This window comes from Lynx canadensis, chromosome D1, assembly GCF_007474595.2.
Source record: "Lynx canadensis isolate LIC74 chromosome D1, mLynCan4.pri.v2, whole genome shotgun sequence".
In the NCBI taxonomy this organism is placed as follows: Eukaryota; Metazoa; Chordata; class Mammalia; order Carnivora; family Felidae; genus Lynx; species Lynx canadensis.
This window is the reverse complement of record NC_044312.2, coordinates 65,406,584-65,433,586: the sequence shown is the minus strand read 5'-3', so window position 1 is coordinate 65,433,586 and position 27,003 is coordinate 65,406,584. Positions and strand designations below refer to the sequence as shown.

Below are 27,003 nucleotides of genomic sequence, written 5' to 3'. Positions count from 1 at the left end.
AATCAGGACTCCTGTATCCTTTGGATAAATACCTAGTAGTGCAATCACTGGGTCATAGGGTAGTTCTGTTTTTAATTTTTTGTGGAACCTCCATACTGTTTTCCAGAGTGTCTGCACAAGTTTGCATTCCCACCAGCAGTGCAAAAGGGTTCCTCTTTCTCTGTATCCTCGCCATCTGTTGTTTCTTGAATTGTTCATTTTAGCCATTTTGACAGGTGTGAGGTGGTATCTCATTGTGGTTTTGATTTGTATTTCCCTGATGGTTGAGCATCTTTTCATGTGTCTATTAGCCATCTGGATGTCTTCTTTGGAGAAGTGTCTATTCATGTCTTTTGCCCATTTCTTCACTGGATTATTTGTTTTTTGGGTGTTGACTTTGATAAGTTCTTTATATATTTTGGATACTAACCCTTTATCTGATATGTCATTTGCAAATATCTTCTCCCATTACGTCATTGCCTTTAAGTTTTGCTGATTGTTTCCTTCCCTGTGCAGCTTTTTATCTTGATGGGGTCCCAATAGTTCATTTTGGCTTTTGTTTCCTTTGCCTCAGGAGACGTGTCAAGTAAGAAGTTGCTGTGGCAGAGGTCAAAGAGGTTGTTGCCTGCTTTCTCCTCTAGGATTTTGATGGCTTCTTGTCTAACGTCTTATTCATTTTGAGTTTATTTTTGTGTATGATGTAAGAAAGTGGTCCAGGTTCATTTTTCTGCATTTCACTGTCCAGTTTCCCCAGCACCATTTGCTGAAGAGACTTTTTTCCCACTGGATAGTCTTTCCTGCTTTGTCAAAGATTAGTTGGCCATACATTTGTGGATATGTTTCTGGGTTCTCTATTCTGTTCCATTGATCTGTGTGTCTGTTTTTTGCCAGTACTATACTGTCTTGATGATTACAGCTTTGTAATACAGCTTGAAGTCTGGAATTATGATGCCTCCAGCTTTGGTTTTTTTTTTTTTCCCCCAACGTTACTTGAGCTATTCGGGGTCTTTTCTGGTTCCATACAAATTTTAGAATTCTTTGTTCCAGCTCTGTGAAGAATTCTTTTGTTATTTTGATAAGGACTGCATTGAATGTGTAGATTGTTTTCAGTAGTATAGACATTTTAACAATATTTGTTCTTCCAATCCATGAGCATGGAATGTTTTTCCATTTCTTTGTGTCTTCTACAATTTTGTTCATTAGCTTTCTCTAGTTTTCAGTGTACGGATCTATTACCTCTTTGGTTAGGTTTATTTCTAGGTATATTATGGCTTTTGGTGAAATTGTAAATGGGATAAATTCTTTAATTTCTCTTTCTGCTGCTTCATTATTAGTGTGTGGAAATGAAACTGATTTCTGTGCATTGACTTTATATCCTGCAACTTTGCTGAATTTCTGGATCAGTTCTAGCAGTTTTTTGGTGTAATATTTTGGGTTTTCTATGTAGAGTATCATGACATCCGGAAAGAGTGAAAGTTTGACTTCCTCCTTGCCAATTTGGATGCCTTTTTTTTTTAATCCTTATTTATTTTTGAGAGAGAGAGAGAGAGAGACAGAGTGCAAGCAGAGAAGGGGGAGAGAGAGAGGGAGACACAGAATCTGAAGCAGGCTCCAGGCTCCGAGCTGTCAACACAGAGCCCGACACGGGGCTCAAACTCATGAACCATGAGATGATGACATGAGCCGAAGTCAGCTGCTTAACTGACTGAGCCACCCAGGCCTGGATGCCTTTTATTTCTTTTTGTTGTCTGACTGCTGGGGCTAGGACTTCCAACACTATGTTGAAGAACAGCAGTGAGAGTGGACATTCTCTATTGTGTTCCTGGCCTTAGGGGGAAAGCTCTCAGTTTTTCCCCATTGAGGATGATAAGCTGCAGATTTTTCATATATGACCTTTATGATCTCGAGGTATGATCCTTCTATCCATACCTTCTTGAGGGTTTTATCAAGAAAGGATGCTGTATTTTTTCAAATTATTTTTCTGCATCTATTGAGAGGATCATGTGGTTATCATCATTTATTAGTGTGATGTATCACATTGGTTGATTTGCGGATATTGAACCAGCCCTGCATCCCAGGAATAAATCCTGTTTGACCGTGGTGAATAATTCTTTTTTAATGTATTATTGGATCCAGTTTGCTAATATCTTGTTGAGAAGTTTTGCATCCATGTTCATCAGAGAAATTGGTCTGTAGGTCTCCTTTTTAGTGGGGTCATTGTCTGGTTTTGGAATCAAGGTAATGCTGGTCTCATAGAATGTGTTTGGAAGTTTTTCTTCTATTTCTATTTTTTGGAAAAGCATCAAAAGAATAGGTATTAATTCTTCTTTAAATGTTTGGAAGAATTTCCCTGGAAAGCCATCCAGCCCTTGACTCTTGTTTGTTGGAAGATTTTTGATTACTGATTTAATTTCTTTACTGGCTATGGGTCTGTTCAAATTTTCTATTTCTTCCAGTTTCAGTTTTGGTAGTGTATAGGTTTCTAGGAATTTGTCCATTTCTTCCAGATTGCCCATTTTATTGGCATATAATTGCTCATAATATTCTCTTATTATTATTGTTTGTATTTCTGCGGTGTTGGTTGTGATCTCTCCTCTTGCATTCATGATTTACTTATTTTGATCCTTTCCTTTCTCTTTTTGATCAATCTGCCTAGGGATTTGTTAGTTTTGTGAATTCTTTCAAAGAACCAGCTCCTGGTTTTGTTCATATGTTCTGTTTTTTTAAAAACATTTGAATAGCATTGATTTCTGTCCTACTCTTTATTATTTCCCTTCTTCTGCTAGTTTTGGGCTTTATCTGCTGTTCTTTCTCCAGGTCCTTTAGCTATAATGTTAGGTTGTGTATTTGAAACCTTTCTTCCTTCTTTGGGAAGGTCTGGATTGCTATATACTTCCCTCTTATGACTGCCTTTGCTGCATCTCAGAGGTTTTGGATAGTCATGTTTTCATTTTCATTTGGTTTTCTATGTACTTTTTAATTTGCTCTTTCATTTCTTGGTTAACCCATTCATTCTATAATAGCACATTCTTTAATCTCCAAATATTCATGGTCTTTCCAAATTTTTTCTTATGGTGATTTCAAGTTTCATATCATTGTGGTCTGAAAGTATGCATGGTATGATCTCAGTCTTTTTGTACTTGTTGAGGGCTGGTTTGTACCCCAGTATGTGATCTGTTCTGGAGAATATTCCATCTGCAGTCAAGAAGAATGTGTATTCCGCTGCTTTAGGATGAAATGTTCTGCATATCTGTTAAGTACTTCTGGTCCAATGTGTCATTCAAAGCCATTGTTTCCTTGTTGATTTTCTGCTTAGGTATCTTTCCATTGTGTTAAGTGGGGTATTGAAGTCCCCTACTATTATGGTATTATTATCAATGAGCTTCTTTATGTTTGTTATTAATTGATTTATATATTTGAGTGCTTCCATGTTGGGAGCATGTATTTATATTTACAGTTGTTAGATCTTCTTGGTGTTAGACCTCTTAATTATGATTTAGTGCCCTTCTTCATCTCTTGTTACAGTCTTTATTTATTTATTTATTTTAATTTTGTGTTTTTAATTTATGTTCAAATTAGTTAAATATAGTGCAACAATGATTACAGGAGTAGATTCCTTAATGCCCCTTACCCATTTAGCCCATCCCCCCTCCCACAACCCCTCTGGTAAACCTCTGTTTGTTCTCCATATTTAAAAGCCTCTTATGTTTTGTCCCCCTCCTGGTTTTTATATTATTTTTGTTTCCCTTCCCTTATGTTCATCTGTTTTGTCTCTTAAAGTCTTCATATGAGTGAAGTCATATGATATTTGTCTTTCTCTAACTAACTTCGCTTAGCATAATACCCTCCAGTTCCATCCATGTAGTTGCAAATGGCAAGGTTTCATTCTATTTGATTGCCAAGTAATACTCCATTGTATATATATACCACATCTTCTGTATCCATCATCCATCAATGGACATTTGGGCTCTTTCCATACTTTGGCTATTGTTGATAGTGCTGCTATAAACATTGCATATGTCCCTTTGAAACAGCACACCTGTATCCCTTGGATAAATACCTAATAGTGCAAGTGCTGGGTCGTAGGGTAGTTCTTTTTTTAATTTTTTGAGGAACCTGCATACAGCTTTCCATAGTGGCTGCACCAGCTTGCATTCCCACCAACAACGCAAAAGAGATCCTCTTTCTCCGCATCCTCGCCAACATCTGTTGTTGCCTGAGTTGTTAATGTTAGCCATTCTGACAGGTGTGAGGTGATATCTCATTGTAGTTTTGATTTGTATTTCCCTGATGATGAGTGATGTGGAGCATTTTTTCATGTGTCGGTTGGCCATCTGTATGTCTTCTTTGGAGAAGTGTCTATTCATGTCTTTTGCCCATTTCTTCACTGGATTATTTGTTTTTTGGGTGTTGAGTTTGATAAGTTCTTTATAGATTTTGAATACCAACCCTTTATCTGATAGGTCCTTTGCAAATATCTTCTCCCATTCTGTCAGTTGCTTTTTAGTTTTGCTGATTGTTTCCTTTTCTGTGCAGAAGCTTTTTATTTTCATGAGGTTCCAGTAGTTCATTTTTGCTTTTGTTTCCCTTGCCTCCAGAGACGTATTGAGTAAGAAGTTGCTGTGGCCAAGATCAAACAGGTTTTTGCCTGCTTTCTTCTTGAGAATTTTGATGGCTTCCTGTCTTACATTTAGGTCTTTCATCCATTTTGAGGTTATTTTTGGTGTGTGTATGGTGTAAGAAGGTGGTCCAGCTTGATTCTTCTGCCTGTCACTGTCCAGTTTTCACAGCACCACTTGCTGAAGAGACTCTTTATTCCGTTGGATATTCTTTTTTTTTTTTTTTTTGGATATTCTTTTCTGTGTTGTCAAAGATTAGTTGGCATACATTTGTGGGTCCATTTCTGGGTTCTCTATTCTGTTTCCTTGTTTCCTTGTTGATCTGAGTGTCTGTTCTTGTGCCAGTACCATACTGTCTTGATGATTATAGCTTTGTAATACAGTTTGAAGTCTGAGACTGTGATGCCTCCAGCTTTGGTTTTCTTTTTCAAGATTGCTTTGGCTATTCCAGGTCTTTCTGGTTCCATATAATTTTAGAATTCTTTGTTCTATCTCTGTGAAGAATGCTGGTGTTATTTTGATAGAGATTGCATTGAATATGTAGATTGCTTTGGGTAGTATTGACATTTTAGTATTTGTTCCTCCTATCCAGTAGCATGGAATCTTTTTGTATTTTTTTGTGTCTTCTTCAGTTTCTTTCAGAAGCTTTCTATACTTCTCAGTGTATAGATTTTTCACCTCTTTGGTTAGATTTATTCTTAGGTATTTTATGGTTTTGGGGCAATTGTAAATGGGATCGATTCCTTGATTTCTCTTTCTGTTGCTTCATTGTTGGTGTATGGGAATGCAACTGATTTCTGTGCGTTGATTTTATATCCTGCAACTTGGCTGAATTCGTGAATCAGTTCTAGCAGTTTTTTGGTAGAATCTCTTGGGTTTTCCATATAGAGTATCATGTCATCAGCAAAGAGTGAAAGTTTGACCTCCTGGCTGATTTGGATGCCTTTTATTTCTTTGTGTTGTCTGATTGCAGAGGCTAAGACTTCCAATACTATGTTGAATAACAGTGGCAAGAGTGGACATCCCTGTCTTGTTCCTGACCTTAGGGGGAAAGCTCTCAGTTTTTCCCCATTGAGAATGATATTAGCATTGGGTCTTTCATATATGGCTTCCATGATCTCAGGGTATGATCCTTCTATCCCTACTTTCTTGAGGGTTTTTATCAAGAAAGGATGCTGTATTTGTGAAATGCTTTCTCTGCATCTATTTAGAGGATCATATGGCTCTTGTCCTTTCTTTTATTGATGTGATGAATCACAGTGATTGTTTTATGGATATTGAACCAGCCCTGCATCCAAGGTATAAATCCCACTTGGTTGTGGTGAATAATTTTTTTAATGTATTGTTGGATCCAGTTGGCTAATATCTTGTTGAGGATTTTTGCATCCATGTTCATCAGGGAAATTGGTTTGTAGTTCTCCTTTTTAGTGTGGTCTGTGTCTCGTTTTGGAATCAAGGTAATGCTGGCTTCATAGAAAGAGTTTGGAAGTTTTCTTTCCATTTCTATTTTTTGGAACATCTTCAAGAGAATAGGTGTTAACTCTTCCTTAAATGTTTGGTAGAATTTCCCCTGGAAAGCCATCTGACCCTGGACTCTTGTTTTTTGGGAGACTTTGTTTACTAATTCGATTTCTTTACTGGTTATGGGTCTGTTCAAATTTTCTATTTCTTCCTGTTTCAGTTTTGGTAGTGTATATGTTTCTAGGAATGTGTCCATTTCTTCCAGATTGCCCATTTTATTGGCATATAATTGTTCATAATATTCTATTATTGTTTTTATTTCTGCTGTGTTGGTTGTGATCTCTCCTCTTTCATTCTTGATTTTATTTACTTGGGTTATTTCCTTTTTGATCAAACTGACTAGTGGTTTATCAATTTTGTTAATTCTTTCAAAGAACCAGCTTCTGGTTTCATTGATGTGTTCTGTTTTTTTGTTTTGTTTTGTTTTTGTTTGTTTGTTTTTTTTTTTTTGGTTTCAATAGCATTAGTTTTTGCTAATTTCCTGTCTTCTGCTGGTTGTGGGTTTCATTTGCTGTTCTTTTTCCAGTTCTTTAAGGCATAAGGTTAGGTTGTGTATCTGAGATCTTTCTTCCTTCTTTAGGAACGTCTGGATTGCTGTATACTTTCCTCTTATGACTGCCTTTCCTGCATCCCAGAGGTTTTGGGTTGTGGTGTTATCATTTTCATTGGCTTCCATGAACTTTTTCATTTCCTCTTTAACTTCTTGGTTAGCCCATTCATTCTTTAGTAGGATATTCTTTAGTATCCAAGTCTTTGTTACCTTACCAAATTTTTTCTTGTTGATTTCGAGTTTCATAACGTTGTGGTCTGAAAATATGCATGGTATGATCTCGATCTTTTTGTACTTATTGAGGGCTGATTTGTGTCCCAGTATGTGGCCTATTCTGGAGAACGTTCCATGTGCACTAGAGAAGAATGTATATTCCCCTGCTTTAGGATGAAATGTTCTGAATATATCTGTTAAGTCCATCTGGTCTGGTGTGTCATTCAAAGGTGTTGTTTCCTTGTTGATGTTTTGATTAGATGATCTGTCCATTGCTGTGAGTGGGGTGTTGAAGCCCCCTACTATTATGGTATTACTATCAATGAGTTTCTTTATGTTTGTGATTAATTTATTTATATATTTGGTTGCTGTCCACATTTGGCCCATAAATGTTTATAATTGTTAGGTATTCTTGATGGATAGACCCTTTAATTATGATATAATGCCCTTATTCATCTCTTGATACAGTCTTTATTTTAAAGTCTAGATTGTCTGATATAAGTATGGCTACTTCGGCTTTCTTTTGTTGACCATTAGCATGATAGATGGTTCTCCATCCCCTTAATTTCAATCTGAAGGTGTCTTAGGTCTAAAGTGGGTCTCTTGTAAACGGTATATAGATGCATCTTATTTTCTTATCCATTCTGTTACCCTATGTCTTTTGATTGGAGCATTTAGTCCATTGATTTTTAGAGTGAGTACTGAAAGATATGAATTTATTGCCATTATGTTGCTTGAGAGTTGAAGCTTCTGGTGGTGTTCTCGGGTCCTTTCTAGTCTTTGTTGCTTTTGGTTTTTATTTATTTCTTTATTTTTTTTTCATCTTTTCTCCCCTCAGAGAGTCCCCCTTAAAATTTCTTGCAGGGCTGGTTTAGTGGTCACAAACTCCTTTAATTTTTGTTTGTCTGGGAAACTTTTTATCTCTCTTTCTATTTTGAATGACAGCCTTGCTGGATAAAGAACTCTTGGCTGCATACTTTTCTGATTCAGCACATTGAATATATCCTGCCACTCTTTTCTGGCGTGCCAAGTTTCTGTGGGTAGGTCTGCTGCAAACCTGATCTGTCTTCCCTTGTAGGTTAAGGACTTTTCCCCCCTTGTTGCTTTCATGATTGTCTCCTTGCCTGAGTACTTTGTGAATTTGACTATGATATGCCTTGTTGATGGTCAGTTTTTGTTGAATCTAATGGGGGTCCTCTGTGCTTCCTGGATTTTGATGTCTGTGTCCTTTCCCAGGTTAGGAAAATTTTCCACTATGATTTGCTCACATAACCCTTCTACCCCTGTTTCTCTCTCTTCCTCTTCTGGGACCTCTATAATTCTGATGTTGTTCCTTTTTAAGGAGTCACTGATTTCTCTAATTCTTAAATCATGTTATTTTGCCTTAATCTCTCTTCTTTTTCTGCTTCATTATTCTCCATAAGTTTGTCCTCTGTATCACTGATTCTCTGTTCTGCCTCATCCATTCTTGTTGCCGTGGCATCCATTCGAGTTTGCAGCTCAGTTATAGCATTTTTTATTTCATCTGACTAGCTTTTACTTCTTTTATCTCCACAGAAAGGGATTCTAATCTATTTTCTACTCCAGCTAGTATTATCGTGATTCTAAATTCTGGTTCAGACATCTTGCTTGTATCTGTGTTGGTTAATTCCCTGGCTGTCATTTCTCCCTGCTCTTTCTTTTGGGGTGTATTCCTTAATTTTGCGATTTTGAAGGGAGAAAAGGAATTAATGAGGTAAAAAAAATTAAAATTGAATATTAAAATTAAACAAATATTAAATTTAAAAAATCAAAACAAACACACACACACACAAAATGAAATAAATTATGCTATTTCCTAGGTGTATTTTGGTCTGGGTGTTGAAGGGGGCTTGATAGATTAAAGAAAAAAGGGGAAAGAGAAAAAAAAGGAAATTCTTTGAAAATTTGAAAAAATGAATACACTGAAGTAGACTAAAATGAAATGATGGAAGTAAAATAAAATTTGAAAAATGTACACAAAAGTAAAAAATATAGTAGAAAAAATAAAAATATTTTAATAAAAATTGAAAACAAAAATGAACTTTTTCTGTATTCAAGAAAAAAAAGAAATGAAAAAAAGAAAAAAGAAGAAAAAAAGAAAGAAAACTGAATAGGTGGACTGGTGAACAGACTGAAATATGACCGAAATTACTTTGTTTTTCCCTAGAAGTCAAACTATGAAGCACTTTATAGTCCATAAACTAAGTAGATGGAGAGAATTCTTTTCCTGAAGAGCGAGGTTGGCCCAGTTGGGCGGGCCTTAGTGAAACGGCTCCGTTCTCCACTAGATGGCACTGCTTAGCTTACTGGGGTGGATTGTTGTGGCGCTTGTAGGTGTGTATGTGCATGTGCAGGAGAAATGAAAATGGTGTCACCCAGCTACCTAGTCTCTAGTATCAGAACTCTGTTCTTCCCGATCAGCAATTGCACACCTGTCATTTGTGTTCAGCTTCCATCCACTCCCTGCTTTTACACAATCCATGACCAAGCCCCAGGCAGTACCTCCCTCCTGAGTTTTGTCTCAGATGCAGCTGTTTTTCCTGACCCCTTACTTCTGAGGGACTGCAGCTTTGACCCATTCTGCCCCTCTGCAGGAGGGTCTCACCAAGCAATGGCCGGGTGCCGGCTGCACCCAGGAATGTTTGCGGGACTGTGCTGCTGCCTGCCCCAGAAAAAGTTTGCGACATAGTGTAGCAGCCGTGTTTTAGGGATTATGGAAAATCACAACACACATCTGGCACCAGGCTTCACCCTTAACGACCTTGTTCCAGCACCAGTGAATGTGGTTGTTCTCCAGGGTCCACTGGAGCCTTGCCTTTGGGCGACCCACACAGCCTCTACCAGGTGTCCTCCCAGCAGAAAATGTCTCTCCCCATGTGGCCTGAAGAACCCCAGACTCCACTCTGCTCCTGGAGATTCACCCTTCCCACCAGAGCACCGCCAGATATTGAGCTGTGGAGTTTCAGACTCTGTACTCCCCCTGTTTATAGTCTTAATGGAATTTAAACCCTCTCCTTTCTCCTTTCTCCCTTTTTAGTTCAGTCCCTGCAGCTGTTTCCACTTTTCCACTTTCTTTCCAGCTGCTTTTGGTGGGGGGTGCTTTTCCTGTATTCTCCCTCCCCTGTTTCTGTCCTCTTTCTGCATGCAAAAGCAACTCCCTGACCTCCGTGGCTTCTCTCTCCCCAAGTTCACCTCTCTGCGCTGGGTACCTGCTGAATTCTGTGGTTCAGGTTGTGCAGATTGTTGTGTTAATCCTCAGATCAGTTTTCTAGGTTTGCAGGATGGATTAGTGTTGGTCTGGCTGTATTTCATGGACACAAGACACACAAAAAACTTCCATGCTATTCCATCATTTTGGCTTCTCCTACAGTCTTTATTTTAAAATCTAGTTTATCTGATATAAGTATGGCCACTCCAGCTTTCTTTTGATGACCATTAACATAATAGATGGTTCTCAATCCCCTTACTTTCAATCTGTAGATGTCTTACGGTCTAAAATGAGTCTCTTGTTGGCAGCATATAGATGGGTCTTCTTGGGGCACCTAGGTGACTCAGTTAGTTAAGCATCCAGTTTTGACTCAGGTCATGATCTTGCAGCTCATGAGTTCGAGCCCCATGTGGGGCTTGTGCTGACAGCTTAGAGCTTGGAGCCTGCTTGAGATTCTGTGTCTCCCTCTTTCTCTGGCCCTCTACAACTCATGCTCTGTTTCTGTCTCTCTCTCAAATATAAATAAAAATGTTAAAAAATATATGAGTCTTGTTTTCTTATCTATTCTGATACCCTGTATCTTTGATTGGACTATTTAGTCTATTTATATTTAGAGTGAGTACAGAAAGATATGAATTTAGTGCCATTGTGTTGCCTGTAGAGTTGGTGTTTCTGGTGATGTTCTCTGGTCCTTTCTAGTCTTTGTTGCTTTTGTTTTGTTTTTTTTTTTCTTTTCTCCACTCAAAGCACCCCCACCCCCCTTAACTTTTCTCACAGGGCTGGTTTAGTGTCACGAACTCCTTTAGTTTTTTTGTTTTTTGTTTTTGTCTGGGAAACTCTTTATCTCTCCTTCTATTTTGAATGACAGCCTTGCTGGATAAAGAATTCTTGGCTGCATATTTTCTTTTGATTCAGCGCATTGAATATTTCCTACCACTCCTTTCTGGCCTGCAAAGGTTCAGTGGATAGGTCTCCTATGAATCTGATCTGTCTTCTCTATTAGGGTGAGAACTTTTTTTCCCTTGCTGCTTTCATAATTCTTTCCTTGTCTGTGTATGTTGTGAATTTGACTATGATCTGCCTTGTTGATGGTGTCGGTTTTGTTAAATCTAATAGGAGTTCTCTGTGCTTCTTGGATTTTGATGTCTGTGTCCTTCCCCAGATTAGGAAAGTTTTCTGTTGTAATTTGCTCACATAAACTTTTTGCCTCTTTTTCTCTCTTCTTATTCTGGTACTCCTATTCAGATGTTACTCCCTTTTAATAAGTCATTACATTCTCTAAGTCTTATATCCCTATCTTTTGCTTTTGTTTCCTCTTTTTTTCTGTCTCATTATTCTCCATAATTTTATCTTCTATATCACTGATTCACTGCTGTGCTTCATCCACCCTTGCTGTCATGGCAACCATTTGAGATTGCATCTCAGTTATAGCATTTTTAATTTCAGCCTGACTAGATTTTATTTATCTCCACAGAAGGGGATTCTAGGGATTCTCTTGTGCCTTCTATGCTTTTTTCAACCCCAGCTAGTATTCCTATTATCATGGTTCTAAATTCTAGTTCAGACATCTTGCTTCTATCTGTGTTAAGTCCCTGGCTGTCATTTCTTCCTGTTCTTTCTTTTGGGTGAATTCCTTCATCTTGTCATTTTGGAGGAAGAAAAAAATTAATAAAATGAAAAATAATTTTAAAAATTAAAAACAAAACAAAAAATCAAATAAAGGAAACTATACCCCAGGTGTGGTTTGGTCCTCTTGTTGAAAGAAGCTTGATAAAATGAGAAAAAAGGGAAAGGAAAGGGAAAAAAAGGAAAAAGGTAAGAAAAAAATTTAAAAATTAAAAAAATATGTAACAAAGTAGAATAAAATAAAATGAAATAGAATAAAAAATTTAAGAAAATAAAGTAAAAAAAATAAAAATAAAATTTTCCTTTTCTGTATCCAAGAAAGAGAAAGAAAAGAATGGGGGGAAAAACCAACTTAAGTAAAAACAGCAGCAAAGAAAAGGAACTAATAAATGAACCAGCCAATAGAATGAAACCCAAATGAAGTTACATCCAGTTTCCCCTAGAACTGAAACTATGAAGCACTCTATAGTCTGTACACTAAGCAGGTGGAGGGACTTATGCTGGTCTTCTGGGAGACGTGCTTGGAGGGTGCAGTTGGGCAGAACTTGGTGTAATAGCTCCATTCTCCACTAGGTGGCACTGTGTAGCTTACTGGGGTGGATCAGTGTGATGTGCATGCGTGTGCATGCATACCTGCGTGTGCACAGGAGAGGTGAAAATGACTTTAGCCAGTCCCCTAGTCTCTGGTGAAGGAACTTCATGCTCTCACCAACCTGCGATCACCACCCCTCCTTTGTCTCAGGCCTCTGTCCACTCCCTGCCTACTTCCAAGCTGTTCACCTTCCAGGCAGCACCTCCCTCCAGAGTTTTATCTCAGATGGGGCTGTGTTTCAAAATCCCACACTTCAGAGACCCCTGTGGCTTGGGCCCCCACTGACTATCTGGGGGAGGGTCTTGCTGAGCATTGGCCAGGTGCCAACTGGCCCCAGGAAATGTTCGTGCAATCATGGAGTGTCAGAGGTTTAGACATTATGGCAAATCACAACACAGGTGGCACCAGGTTTTGTGGTGTTCTGGTTTGTACCAACAGCAAACAAAGCTTTTTTCTGGGGTCTGCTGGGATCTTTGCCTGTGGGGAGGCTGTTTGTCATCTACCAAATGCACTCCAAGCAGGGGAACCACTTCTCCCTGTGTGGCACATGGACCTCTCAGACCACACTGCCTGCTCCTAAGGATTCACCCTTTTTCCTTACTGGAGCACTGCCAGGCACTGAGCTCTGAAACTTTAATCAAAGTCTTTAGATACTTGATAGTTCTTTCACTATCTGGATATGGCAAGACCAATGAGTTAAGCAGTAATTTAGCTATTCAGTGCAGATGAAACATGTATATGTGATATAATAGTCCTTTTTCCTTTACCTCTCCAAAGCATTTAGAGCAGATTTTGTCCATGTTTTGATGATGGTTACCAATGCCATACAGTATTGGGGAAATTATAAGACAGACATAAGGCAAAATTGGGGACTGGGGAGCACTTGGGCACCTTGGAAATCTGAGCAGAGGCAGAGTCAGGCACGTTGGACAATAAGCAGATTTAGTGACGGGACACTGGAAGATTCCCTGGGGTTGGTTGCTCATTCCAGAGGAGGAGAGCCAACAAGGGCAAGAGAAACAATAGTATCTAAGCAACAAACCAGATAACTTTCAAGTTTATGTCTAAGTGTTGCTGTTAGTTGGTGTATCAAATATTTTAGTAGTTTGTCTTCCACTCAGACTGGGTAAGTAGGAGTAAGAAGGAAACCAACTATGACCAATTCTTTTCTTTTTTTGTGTGTAGTTTTATGGTTTTATTAATACAAATACCATGTGCACATAAGCCGTCTATTCATTTCCTTCATTGTGAAGCCTGGCATTAGGATTGGTGACTCTGGTGGCCAACTGGGTTGCTCTTTCCCACAACAGCTTTGCAATTCTTGGAGGAGACATTGTGAGTAACCTCTGCACAGTAAGATTAGTTGCACATCAGCAGCACTTCAGGCTCCTTGATGTTGTGGACTAGGAACTTCTGGAAGCCACTGGGAAGCATGTGCTTTGTTTTCTTATTGCTCCCATAACCAATGTTGGGCATCAAAATCTGGCCCTTGAATCTTCGGTACACCCTATTGTCTATACCTCTGGGATTCTACCAGTTGCACTTAATTTTGACATATCACTCTGATTGGTTTTGGATGAACTTCTTGGTCCTCTTTTAACAATTTTGGGCTTCACAGAGGTCTGAGGGCAGTCATGATGCTGAATAGGAGATGGCTATCACCTCTGCAGGAAGTTCTAAGGAAAAGAACTATGACCAGTTCTTAGTTCCTATAGGTTGAATTTTCATTTATGTCTATAGTTGTATGTAGTGGTACCTGGATACCTAGTCAAAATTATTAACTTTTTCCTGTGTTCCCATGGTATCAACCTCTATTGAGCACTTAATTGTTCTTCCTTGTGTTAAAGTTACTTGATCACATATCTAGATTGGCATTTTTCAGTACCAATTTGGTCAAATTTGGGAACATGACCATTACTGGATAGTGAAATCAATTTAGTGGAGTGGTGGTAGGGTGTTGTGACAAGAATATTTTTTAAATGGGAATAGAATAGATAAGAATAGCAAATACAGTATATTAGAAATACTAAGAATATTTTTGTGAAATACATATTTCAGTATATATACATATATACACAAAAATTTATATATATGCCCATATATATGTACAAATACATTTATATATAGTAAATATAAATAAATATATATAATAAATGTATAAATGTGTTTGTAATTGTGGATAAGGTAAAGCCCATTTGAGAAATACTTGACTGCACTGAAAAATTCTTATAAAAAGAGTGTGATTGATCTTTGCATTCTTCAGTTAATTTTATATTATAAGTACTCTCTAAATGCTCCTGGAATGATTATGGTATTTGTCTCAGTAGTCACTGTGTTAACAAAAAAAGACTTGTTTACCCAATCAGTTTCTGATTTGGCTTATGTGGATGTAGAGATTTTTTATCAGCGGTGCCTTTAAGTCTATCTACCACCCATTATTTAGTCTTCTTTAGTTAGATGGATTTGACAAGGGTATACACTATCTTTCCTCCTTTACCTTTACCTTTACCACAAGTTTCATCAAAGAATCTTTGCTGGGGCATAATGGGAGGAGTGTGGTCATGATTTAGATTCATTTCCCCTTCCATTATCCCACAACACATACTGAGTGCTTACAGTTTATTACTAATACTGGCCTCAGGCTAGTCACTTCATTTTTGAAGGATAGTTTTTACTGGATTTAGAAACATTGGTTGAAAGGTTTTTTTTTTTCTTTTAGAACTTTGAATGTGTCATCTCTCTTCCTTCTGATTTCATGATTTCTGATGAGAATTCAGCTGTTAATTGTACTGAACATTCCTTGAATGTAATAAATCACTCCTCTGTTACTGCTTTTAGATTCTCCTTGTCTTTTTCTTTTGATAGTTTGATTAATATGTGTTCAGGTGTGGATCTTTTTGAAGTTATCCTACTTAGAAATTTTTGAGCTTGTTGGATATGGTGATTAATGTTTTTTATTAAATTTGAATCAAATTATCAAATTTGGAAGTTCTGGGCCATTATTTCTTCAAATATTCTTTTTGCCCCTTTTTATTTCTCCTCTTTTTCTGAGACTCCCATTATTCATATATTGGTACTTTTGATGGTGTCTTCACAGATATAAAGGCTATGTTAATTTTTCTTCATTCTTTTTGTTTATTTTGTTCCTCAAACTAGATAATCTCTGTTAATTTATCTTCATTTCACTGTTTCTTTCTTCTGTCTGCTCATATCTGCTATTGAGCATCTATAATGAAATATTCATTTTAATTATACTTTTCAACTTCAGAATTGTATTTAAACAAATAGTTTATGCATATTTATAGATAATTTCTGTTTGGTGTGATATCCTCAAACTTTAGTTCCTTAGGCATGGTTTCCTTCATTTCTTAGAACATATTTAAAATTGCTTATATAAAGTCTTTGTCCAACATTCTGACCCCAAGGTCAGCCAGAGATGAATGCTTAGGAGCTTCTCAAATCTTTCCTGTGGATGGATGGTGCAGCCCTATGTGTATGTGTGGCCTCCTAGGTGCCCAAGAATATGTTGGAGCTTTTCAAGGCACCTATGGACATCGTAATTTTCAGCTTTGTCTCTTAAGCTTTTTGGTTAGATTTTTGGCTACTATTGCGCTAAGTATTAACCACTACTTCAGGCAGCTATGAAGTTATAAACTTGATTGTAATTGTTTTCAGAAAATGCCCCCTGGAAGAAGATGCTGTACAAGTTGAGCCCTGATTCAGGTCAAGTACAGACTAACTTCTAAGTGGGTCTCCCAGAGAACTATCACAAAGGTCAAGAAATGAGTATTCTTAGGGGATGAGAATTGAAAAGAACTCTAGCCCCATCCCTTCCACTGCTCTCCCCACATCCCTTCCACTGCTCTCCCCAGCAACTACTAGGCTATTTTTTTTTTTTTTTTTGATGGCTATTGCAAAAATAGTGTGGGAGATGGGACTAAGGGAAGTGAAAATGTGACAAAGCTTCCTGTTCTTCCTGATAGACAACTATTTATTTAAAAAAAAAAAAGTGCTTCCTGGGCACCTGGGTGGCTCAGTCAGTTAAGCATCTGATTCTTGATTCTGGCTCAGGTCATGCTCTCACAGTTAATTAAATCAAGCCCTATGTCAGGCTCACACTGGGTATGGAGCCTGCTTCAGATTCTGTGTCTCCTTCTTCTATACCTCCCCTGCTCATGCTTGCTCTCTCTGTCTCTCAAAAAAAAAAATCCTTCCTGTGTCACTGCAAGCCTTTGGTTAATTTCCATCTCTCTGAAAAGGTTTATTCTAATAATTTTTGTCAGCTTTTTCATTGCCTTTATGCAAGAACAATTTTGGAAGTCCCTAATCTGTCATTTTTGCCAACAATACCCCATAGCTTACTTTTTAAATATAATTTTTCAGTCCTCATCTCTCTTGAAATTTTGAGCCATTTGGCTTTTGACAAACCTTTCCATCATTAAATATCCTCCTTCCTGCCTCTATGGACAATCCTTTCCATTGATCAGTGGACTCTCTTCCTCAGATTATCCTTTAGGAGTTGATATTCCTGAAAGTCCTGTCATTGGCTCTCTCTTTTAAAAATTTTAATTCCAGCATAATTAACATACGGTGTTATATTAGCTTCAGGTGTACAACATAGTGATTCAGCAGCTCCGTATTACTCAGTGCTCATCAAGATAAGCGTACTCTTAATCCTCTTCACTTATTTCACCTCCCACCTACATCCCCTCTGTTTGTTCTCTTTAGTTAGGAGTCTGTCTTCTTTCCCCTCTATTTGTATGTTTTGTTTCTTAAATTCCACATATGAGTGAAATCATATGGTATTTGTCTTTCTCTGACTGGCTTATTTTGCTTAGCATCATACTCTTCAGATCTGTCTATGTTGCAGATGGTAAGATTTCATACTTTTTAATGGCTAAGTAACATTACATCATATATATATATACACACACATATGTATACCATATCTTTTCTTTTAAGTTTTTATTTAAATTTTAGTTAGTTAACATAGTGTAATACTCATTTTGGGTATACAGCATAGTGATTCAACACTTCCACACATCCCTTGATGCTCAGCACAAGTGCACTGCTTAATTCACATCACCTATTTAACCCATCCCACACCCACATCCCTTCTGGTAACCCATCAGTTTGTTCTCCATAGTTAAGAGTCTGTTTCTCGGTTTGCCTCTGTCTCTTTTTTCCGCCTTTGCTCATTTATTTTGTTTCTTAGATTTTATTTATTTATTTATTTATTTATTTATTTATTTATTTAATTTGTAAGTAATCTCTGCACCCAACATGGGGCTGGAATTCACAACCCCAAGATCAACAGTTGCGTGCTCTACTGACTGAGCCAGCCAACCACCCTTGTTTTGTTTCTTAAGCCACATATGAGTGAAATCATATGATATTTGTCTTTCTCTGATTTATTTTGCATAGCATAATGCTTTCTAGCTCCTTCCATGTTGTTGCAAATGGGAAGATTTTATTCTTTTTTGTCACTGAGTTATATTCATATATATTTGAATATATAAGCTTTAAACTTTTGTCCAGTTTCTATAAGCCTTTTTAAGTTAAAAATTTTTTAATGTTTATTTTATTTTTGAGAGAAAGAGAGCAAGAGAGGGTGCTAGTGGGGGAGGGAAGAGAGAGGAAATACAGAGTCTGAAGCAGGCTCCAGGCTCCAGGCTCCAAGCTGTCAGCACAGAGCCCGATGTGGGGCTCGAACCCGCGAACCGTGAAATCATGACCTGAGCCAAAGTCAGATGCTTAACTGACTAAACCACCTGGACACCCCAATAAGCCTTTTATAAAAATGTTTATTTATTTTTGAGAGAGAGGGAAAGAGCAAGAGAGAAAGACAGGCAGAGAGAGAGAGAAGAAGTGGGGGGGAGGGGCAGAGAGAGAGGAGGACAGAGGATCCAAAGCAGGCTCTGTGCTGACAGCAGAGTACCTGATGTGGCTCATACTCACAATCCATGAGATCATGACCTGAGCTGAAGTCAGGCATTTAACCAATGGAGCCACCCAGGTGCCCCTACTGCGTCTTCTTTTTCTAGTAGTGCATTGGATCATAGGGTAGTTCTATTTTTGACTTTTTAAGGAATCTCCATACTGTTTTCCAGAGTGGCTACACTAGTTTGCATTCCCACCAGCAGTGTAAGAGGGTCCCCTTTTCTCCATATCCTTGCCAACCCCTGTTGTTTCTTGTGTTGCTGATTTTAGCCATTCTGATTGGTGTGAGGTGGTAGCTCATTGTAGTTTTGATTTGTATTTCCCTGATGATAAGTAATGTTGAGCATCTTTTCATGTGTCTGTTGGCCATCTGGATGTTTTTGGGAAAATGTCTATTCATGTCTTCTTCCATTTTTAATTGGATTGTTTGGTATTTGGGTGTTGAGTATTATAAGTTCTTTATATATTTTGCATACTAACCCTTTATTGGATATGTCATTTGTAATATCAGTAGGTTGCCTTTAATTTTTTGATTGTTTCCTTTGCTGTGCAGAAGCTTTTTGATGTAGTCCCAATAGTTTATTTTTGCCTTTGTTTTCCTTACCTTAGGAGATGTATCTAGAAAGGTGTTGTTATGGCCAGTGTCAGAGAAATTACTGTCTCTGCTCTCTTCTGGGATTTTTATGGCTTCAAGTCTCACATTTAGGTCCTCAATCTATCTTGATTGTATTTTTGTGTATGGTGTAAAAAACTGGTCCATTTTCATTCTTTGGCATGTAGCTGTCCAGTTTTCCCAACACCATTAGTTGAAGAGACTGCCTTTTTCTCATTGCATATTCTTGCCTACTTTGTGGAAGATTAATTTACCATATAATTGTGGGTTTATTTTTGGGCTTTCTATTCTGTTCCATTGATCTATGTGTCTATTTTGTGCCAGCACCATATTGTTTTTATTACTATAGCTTTGCAATATAACTTGAAGTCTGGAATTATGATACCTCCAGTTTTGTTTTTCTCAATTTCTCTTTCTTCTGCTTCATTATTGATGTACAGAAATGTGGGGCACCAGGGTGACTCAGTTGAGCGTCTGATTTTTGCTCAGGTCATGATCTCATGGTTCATGAGTTTGTGCCTCACATCAGGCTTGCTTCTGTCAGTGGGGAGCCTGCCTCAGATCCTCTGTCCCCCTCTCTCTCTAACCCTCCCCCGCTGGTACTCTCTCTCTCAAAAATAAATAAACATCAGAAATTCAATGGATTTCTGTACATGGATTTTGTATTCTTTGATCTTACTGAGTTCATTTATCAGTTGTAGTAGTTTTTTGGTCAACTCTTTAGGGTTTTCTATATATAGTATCATGTCATCTGCAAATAGTGAAAGTTTTATTACTTCCTTACCAGTTTGGATGCCTTTTATTTCTTTTTGTTGTCTGATTGCAGTGGCTAGAACTTCCAGTACTCTGTTGAATGGAAGTGGTGAGAGTGGATATTCTTGTCTTGTTCCTGATCTTAGGGGGAAAACTATCATTGAGTATGATGTTAGCTGTGGGTTTTTCATGTAAGGCCTTTATTATATTGAGGTATGACCCTGCAAACCTACTTTGTTGAGGGTTTTTATCATGAATGGATGTTGTACTTTGTTGGATGCTTTTTGTGCATCTGTTGAAATGATCATATGGTTTTTATCCTTTCTCTTATAGTTGTGATATATTACGTTGACTGATTTGTAAATATTGAACCACGCCTGCATCCTGGGAATAAATCCCACTTGATCATGGTGATTGATTTTTTTTAATGTATTATTGGATTCAGTTTGCTAATACTTTATTGAGGATTTTTGCATCTATGTTCATCAGAGACATTGTCCTATAGTTTTAGTGGTGTCTTTATCTGCTTTTGTTATCAAGGTAATGCTGGCATTATAGAATGCATTTTCACGTTTTCCTTCCTGTTCTATTTTTCAGAAAAGTTGGAGAAGCCTAGGTATTAACTCTTCTTCAAATGTTTGATAGAATAACCTGTGAAAACTGTCAGGTCTTGGACTTTTGTTTGTTGGAAGTTTTTAAATTACTGATTTAATTTCATTGCTGGTGATCAGTCTGTTCAAATTTTCTATTTCTTCCAGCTTAAGTTTTGATATGTTATGTATCGCTAGGAATTTACCCATTTCTTTTAAGTTGTCTTATATGTTGGGATATAATTAATTTAATTTATTTTTGAGACAGAGACAGAACATGAGCAGGGGAGAGGCAGAGAGAAAAGGAGACACAGAATCTGAAGCAGGCTCCAGGCTCTGAGCTTTTAGCACAGAGCCTGACGTGGGGCTCAAACTCATGAACCGTGAGATCATGACCTGAGCCAAAGTCGGTTGCTTAACCGACTGAGCCACCCAGCTGCCCCTGGCATATAATTTTTTATAATACGCCCTTACAGTCTTTTGTGTTTCTGTGATGTTGGTTGTTATTTCTCCTCTTTCATATCTGATTTTATTTGAGTTCTCTCTCTCTCTCTCTCTTTAAGTTTATTTATTTATTTTGAGAGGGAGAGCAAGAGAGAGTGGGGGAGGGGCAGAGAGCCAGGGAGAGAGAATCCCAAGCAGGCTTCGTGCTGTCAACCCAGTCTGATGTGGGGCTCAAACTCACAAACTGTGAGATCATGACCTGAGCCAAAATCAAGAGTCAGATGCTTAACTGACAGAGCCACCCAGGTGCCACCCCCCACCTTTTTTTTTTTTTTAAGTGTATTTATCTTTCTTTTTAAAGAATCTGGCTAGAGGTTGTTGATCTTTTGAAAGAACCAGCTCGTGGTTTCATTGTTCTGTTTATTGTTTTTTAGTTTAGTATATCATTTATTTTAGTTTATCATTTATCATTTATCATTTAGTTTAGTATATAATTTTTTCTGCTCTAATATTTATTATTTTCTTCCTTATGCTGGTTTTGGGTTTTGTTTGTTTTTTTCTAGCTCCTTTAGGTAAGTTTAGGTTGTTTATGTGAGATTTTTCTTTCTTCTTGAGGTATGCCTGTATTGTTGTAAACCTCCCTCTTAGAACTGATTTTGTTGCATCCCCAAATTTTGAACCATTGTGTTTTCATTTTCATTTGTCTCCATGTAATTTTTAATTTCTTTGTTTTCGTGGTTGACCCATTGATTGTTTAGTAGCATGTTATTTAAACTCCATGTATTTGTGCTCTTTCCAGATTTTTTCTTGTGGTTGATTTCTAGTTTCATAGTGTTATGGTCAGAAAAGATACATGGTATGACTTAGGTCTTTCTGAATTTGTTGACTTGTTTTGTGGCATAATAGGTGATCTATTCCGAAGAATTTTCCATGTGTACTTGAAAAGAATGTGTATTCTGCTGATTTAGGATGGAATGTTCTGAATATATTTGTTAAATTCATTAAAAGCCACTGTTTCCTTGTTGATTTTCTGTTTGGAAGATCTGTTCATTGATGTAAGTGGGATGTCAAAGTCCCCTACTATTATTATATTACTATTGATTAGTTCCTTTATATTTGTTATTAACTATTTTATGTATTTGGGTGTGCCTTCTTTGTTCCTTGTTACAGTCTTTGTTTTAAAGTCTGTTTTGTTCGATATAAGTATTTCTACCCTGGCTTTCTTTTGACAGCTATTTGCATGATAAATGTTTCTCCATCCCCTCACTTTCAATCTATAGGTGTCATTAGGTCTGAAATGAGTCTCTTGTAGATAGCAATATATAGGTCTTGTCTTTTAATCCATTTTGTCACCTTACGTTTTTTTGATTGGAACATTTAGACCATTTACATTTAAAGTAATTATTGATAGATATGTATTTCTAGCCATTTTGTTACTTGTTTTGTGGTTGTTTTTGTAGTTATCTTGTTCTCTTCTCTCACGGTTTGCAGGCTTTCTTTAATGATATACTTGGATTTCTTTCTCTATTTTTTACATACCTATTATTGTTTTTTGATTTGTGGTTACCATTGGTTTGTAATATAACACCTGCATATAGAAGTCTATATTAAGTTGATGGTTGCTTAAGTTTGAATGCCTTCTTATTTCTCTCCCCCCATGTTTTAGGTACGTGGTGTCATACTTCACATCCTTTTATTTTGTGAGTTCCTTGATTGATTTCTACAGATATACTTATTTTTACTGCTTTTGTGCTTCCTGCTTTTCTTACTCTTATTTATGGTCTTTCCTTCCCACTCAGAGAATCCCCTTTAATATTTCTTGTAGTTCTTTTAGTTTTTGTTTGTCTGGGAAACTCTTTATATCTCCTTCTGTTCTGAAGGATAGCCTTGCTGGATAGAGTATCTTGCCTGCAGATTTTTTCCTTTCAGCACTTTGAATATATCATGCCACTCCCTTCTGGCTTGCAACATTTGCTGAAAAAAATCTGATAGCCTTATGGGGTTTCCCTTGTATATAACTGTCTTTTCTCTTGATGCTTTAAAAATTTTTTCTTTATCAGTACTTTTTTCCATTTTAATCGCTATGTGTCTTGGTGTGGACCTCCTTGAGTTGATTTGGGCAAGGGACTTATCGTTGTGCTTTCTAGTTCTAGATATCTGTTTCTTTCCCCAGATGAGGGAAGTTTTCATCTATTATGTCTTCACATGAATTTTCTGCCCCCTTTTGTCTCTCCTCTTCTGGGATCCCTATAATACAAATGTTATTAGGCTTGATCGAATCACTGAGTTTCCTAAGTCTATTCTCATTTTGCATAATTTTTTTCCTCCTATCTGCTCAGCTTAATTACTTTCTATTACTCTGTCCTTCAGGTCACTAATTCATTCTTCTGCTTTCTCTAACTTGCTGTTTATTCCATCTAATGTATTTTTTATTTCATTTGTTGTGTTCTTCATTTCTGATTACTTCATTTTTATCTCTTTGTTAAGGGTCTCACTGATGTCCTCCACTCTTTTCTCAAGTTCAGTGAGTATCTTTATGATCATCACTTAAAATTCTCTATCAGGCATATTACTTACATCTGTTTTGCTTAGGTCTTTTACTGTGGCTATGTCCTGTTCTTTCATTTGGGACATATTCCTCTGTCTCCTCATTTTGTCTTACTCTGTGTCTGTTTCTCCATGTTAGGAAAGTCAGCTATGTTTTCTGTTCTTGAAAGCAGTGGATATATGAAGAAGAGGTCCTATAGTGCCCTTCAGTGCAGTGTCCCCTGTCCACCAGAATCTGGTACTTAAGGAATATTTTCTATGTGTGTTTTGTGCACCCTGCTGTTGTGTCCTGGCCACTTTCCTTCAGTCCAGTCATCTGTGGTGGCTCTGTTTGCCTGTTTTGGGCAGTATTTGGTCCTCAGCTGAGGTGGGGTGTGCAGTTTTAACAAGGTTTGTCTTGATCTTCTGTGGGACCACTGTCTTCACTGGGACTGAGGTCCCCTAAGTGCACAAGTCAGGAGATGTGGTGTTGGCAAGTTTTGTGGTAGTATTATCAGGGAGGGTGTGCACAGAACTTGGACTGAAGCAAGAGTGACTGGAAAGGGTGGATCTTGGTATAAGCAGATTAGGTCATGAATGTCATGCTGCACTGGTTCCTGCAAATGATCACGTGTTTGTACTGGCGGGTGTGTGGGGGGGGGAATTGGCACCTTCTGCTTTGTTCCTAGAGGGGTCTCCCTGTGAACCTCCCCTTCCAAGACATGCTCTGAGATGAGTAAATAACTTTCCCTCATGAATGCCTCAGGCAGTTTTCAAACTGCAGCTTCAATGTTATGTCTCCATAGGCTATTTGTTGTGCTGTCTCTTTAAGGGTGGAGACTCAGCTTCCTATCACCCTTTGAGCTCTCTCAGAACCAAACCTGCTGATTTATTTTTAAAATTCCAGGGCATAAGTCCTGTTGGTTGTACAAATTCCTAAAATTTGGGCCCTGTTGCTTTCAAAGCCAAATGGTATGAGGATTCAAGGATTCCTCTTCCTTGTCTGGGCTCCAGTTTGGGACAGTTTGTTTCTCTCCTTTCTTCACACCCATGGCTCCCTGCCTCCTGTAGGCAGCCATAGTCTTGTGTTAGCTCCCCACCATGTCTCCACCCTTCTTAACCTCTGTGATATGGCCTTTTCTGTACCTTTAGTTGTTGAGTTTGTTCTGACAGTCTTTGGGCCATTTTCTGGGTTATTTACACTGATGTGTGTGTTATCTAGTTGTATCTGGGGAACAAGATGAGCTTAGAGTCCTCTTTTTCTGCCATTCTGCCATCTTCCCAGTGCTTTCTGTCCTCAGGTCTAAGTTTTCATTCCATACATCCTTCTTGGGTGATTTCACCTACACCAATGATTTCAGTTGCCTCTGCTATGATGTGAGTCTTAAATCCAACTTTCTAACCTAGATTTATTTCTCTTTATCTCTGGACTTACATATCCACAACCCTCTTAGGCATCTCCCTTTTAGTGCCCTAAAGGCAAAACTAACTTAGTGTATCCCAAACTGAACTGATTATCTTACTTCAAACCTATTCTTCCTCCTCCCCTTACTCTCTCAGTAATTTGGCCGTCATCCACCTCAGTACTCAAGGTATTCTTGACTTTTCTCTTTCTCTCACCATGGTCATAGCCAATCATTTACCAAGTTTTATTACTCTATTTCCTATATATTTCCAGAATCTGACTATTTTCCCCATCCCTGATGCTGCTTTTCTGATTAAGGCCACATTTATGTCTTTGCTTGGACTATTCTAATACTCTCTTGTCTTTCCATCTCCAGTCTTGTCTCACTTTTTATACATTTTCTATACTGAAAGAAGAATATGTGCTTCTACAAAGCACATTTCCTTTTGTCATTCTTTCACCCTGTAAACAATAGGTAGGAATATAGATACCATCCCTGCATCTAGGGAACTTGGGTATAGTGAGGGATACAGACAAATAAGTGCCAAGTACAATTCAGAGCATGATACGGCAAGTATAGTGCACTAAAGAGGTTGGCAGACACTCAACTGAATTCGATTCAAGATATCAAGAAAATTTGAGAAGAGATGATGTATAAGCTGAGATGGGCAGTAAGAGTAGGAATTATAATGATGAAGGGAAGAATGAAAAAGAGTGTTCCAGGCTGAGAGTGCATGAAGGAAGATGTAAAGAAGGCATGGGATTGTAGGAAATGAAAGAAGTTCTGTAGGTTGGAACACTTCATTTTGAGGAAGTAGTATGAGGTAAGACTGAAGAGATAAACCAGGGCCACATCCCATAGTCTCCTGTATGTCCTGTTAAGGACTCTGTGCTATTGGGGACCAGTGAAGTGATTTTTATTGGGAAGAAACATGATGTGGATTTGCATATTAGAAAGAACACCCTGACTATAATGAGGGGAATGTTTTCATTGAGAGGGCTGACTTGGAATCAGTGTAACTGGTTAGGAAGCTCTTGCATTAATCCAAGTAAGAGATGATATTGATGCGAACATTTGGAATGGAGAAAATCAGATGGATTTGAGAATTGTTTTGGAAGTAAAATGGACTTGTCATTGCTGGACATGGATATTGAGGGAGAAGAAAGAACTAAGGAAAATTCTGTATTATTCAGTTAATTAAGGTATCTATTTCAATAGTTATCTATTTAGAATATAAAACTGTTTTGTATTTATGTAAGTATGTATGCACATTAGTGACAAGAAAGTGTATGGTGTTTGTAGATTTTTTTCAAATGATCTACATCTGATGTAGGTCTAAAGATCTAAACTCCCCTGAATTGACTTTACTATATACTTGGTAAAAGCTAGCAAATGTAGGCCTAATGCCTGGGTCAATTTATTTCTTTCTGTGAGCCTAGCTTCTCATTTCCTATTGGGATTCATGATTAAAATCATCTCATCTCTTGTAGTCAACATTTTTTTCTATCCTAAGCATAAAACTATAATGGTCGATTCCATCAGCTATATGGAATGTTTCTGCTGTGGAATTTGCACTACAAAGCAATTGAAAACTTTTGTTTGTAGTGTAGGAGAAGATCTCACTAGGGTAAAAGGTTTTGCTGATTTTAGGTTCAGTTTTATTTAGTCACTTTTTATCAAATGAATGTATGACTACAGGACTAAATTTGCTATCTGATTAAAAAGCATACTGTGAAATATAGTGTTCTTTGAATTTGAAGATCTCTTTAAAAGTTTGTCATTTCATCAGTAAGACATGAAGAGAGAATCATTACTTATTTGTGCAGAAGAGGTTTGGAAACTCATATATTTGGACTTTCATATTCTTTTGCAAGGACTGTGCAAAAATAATGATCTTACAATCATTATTCCCTGAATTATTTCTAGTATTTGTTAAATTAATGTGTGGTTGTATATAGTATTGTTAAACAAAAGAGGCTTTATTTTTATTTTATGAAACAACAAAATTTTTCATATTATTTTTTAAATGTTATAGAGGGCATTTTAAATCTTTATCATAAAAAAATTCTTTTTAATTGAAAAGAAAAATTTTTTCTCCCCCAAAAAGAAATCCTCTCTGTTCTCAGTTGCTTTTAAAAATCTTGAAACTGTCAGTGAAATTGTGTAATCTAGTAATAACATGCCTAAGGCTTATTGCCTTTTCTTGGGTAACAGTATCAGCAAATGATGTGCTCTATCGATTTTAATCACATTGTTTTTACAGTTCCATTGCAAGATTTTGAAAACTCACCAAGTAAATAAATCTGTGGATGCAGACGCCTCCTTTCTCCGAAAATCTAACCATTTACATATTATTCCTTTTTGATCACTTGTTAAGATATTGTATAAACTAATGATATTTT

At 37.4% G+C, this 27,003-nt stretch overlaps 1 protein-coding gene and 1 pseudogene across 2 annotated transcripts in view; one reads left to right on the top strand and one right to left on the bottom strand.

Annotated features, from left to right (window-relative positions):
- STK33 (serine/threonine kinase 33) overlaps window positions 1-27,003 on the top strand; it is a 167,549-nt gene that overhangs the window by 53,357 nt on the left and 87,189 nt on the right. The gene's annotated exons all lie outside the window — the stretch shown is intronic.
- Window positions 13,559-13,965, bottom strand: LOC115525943 (annotated as a pseudogene).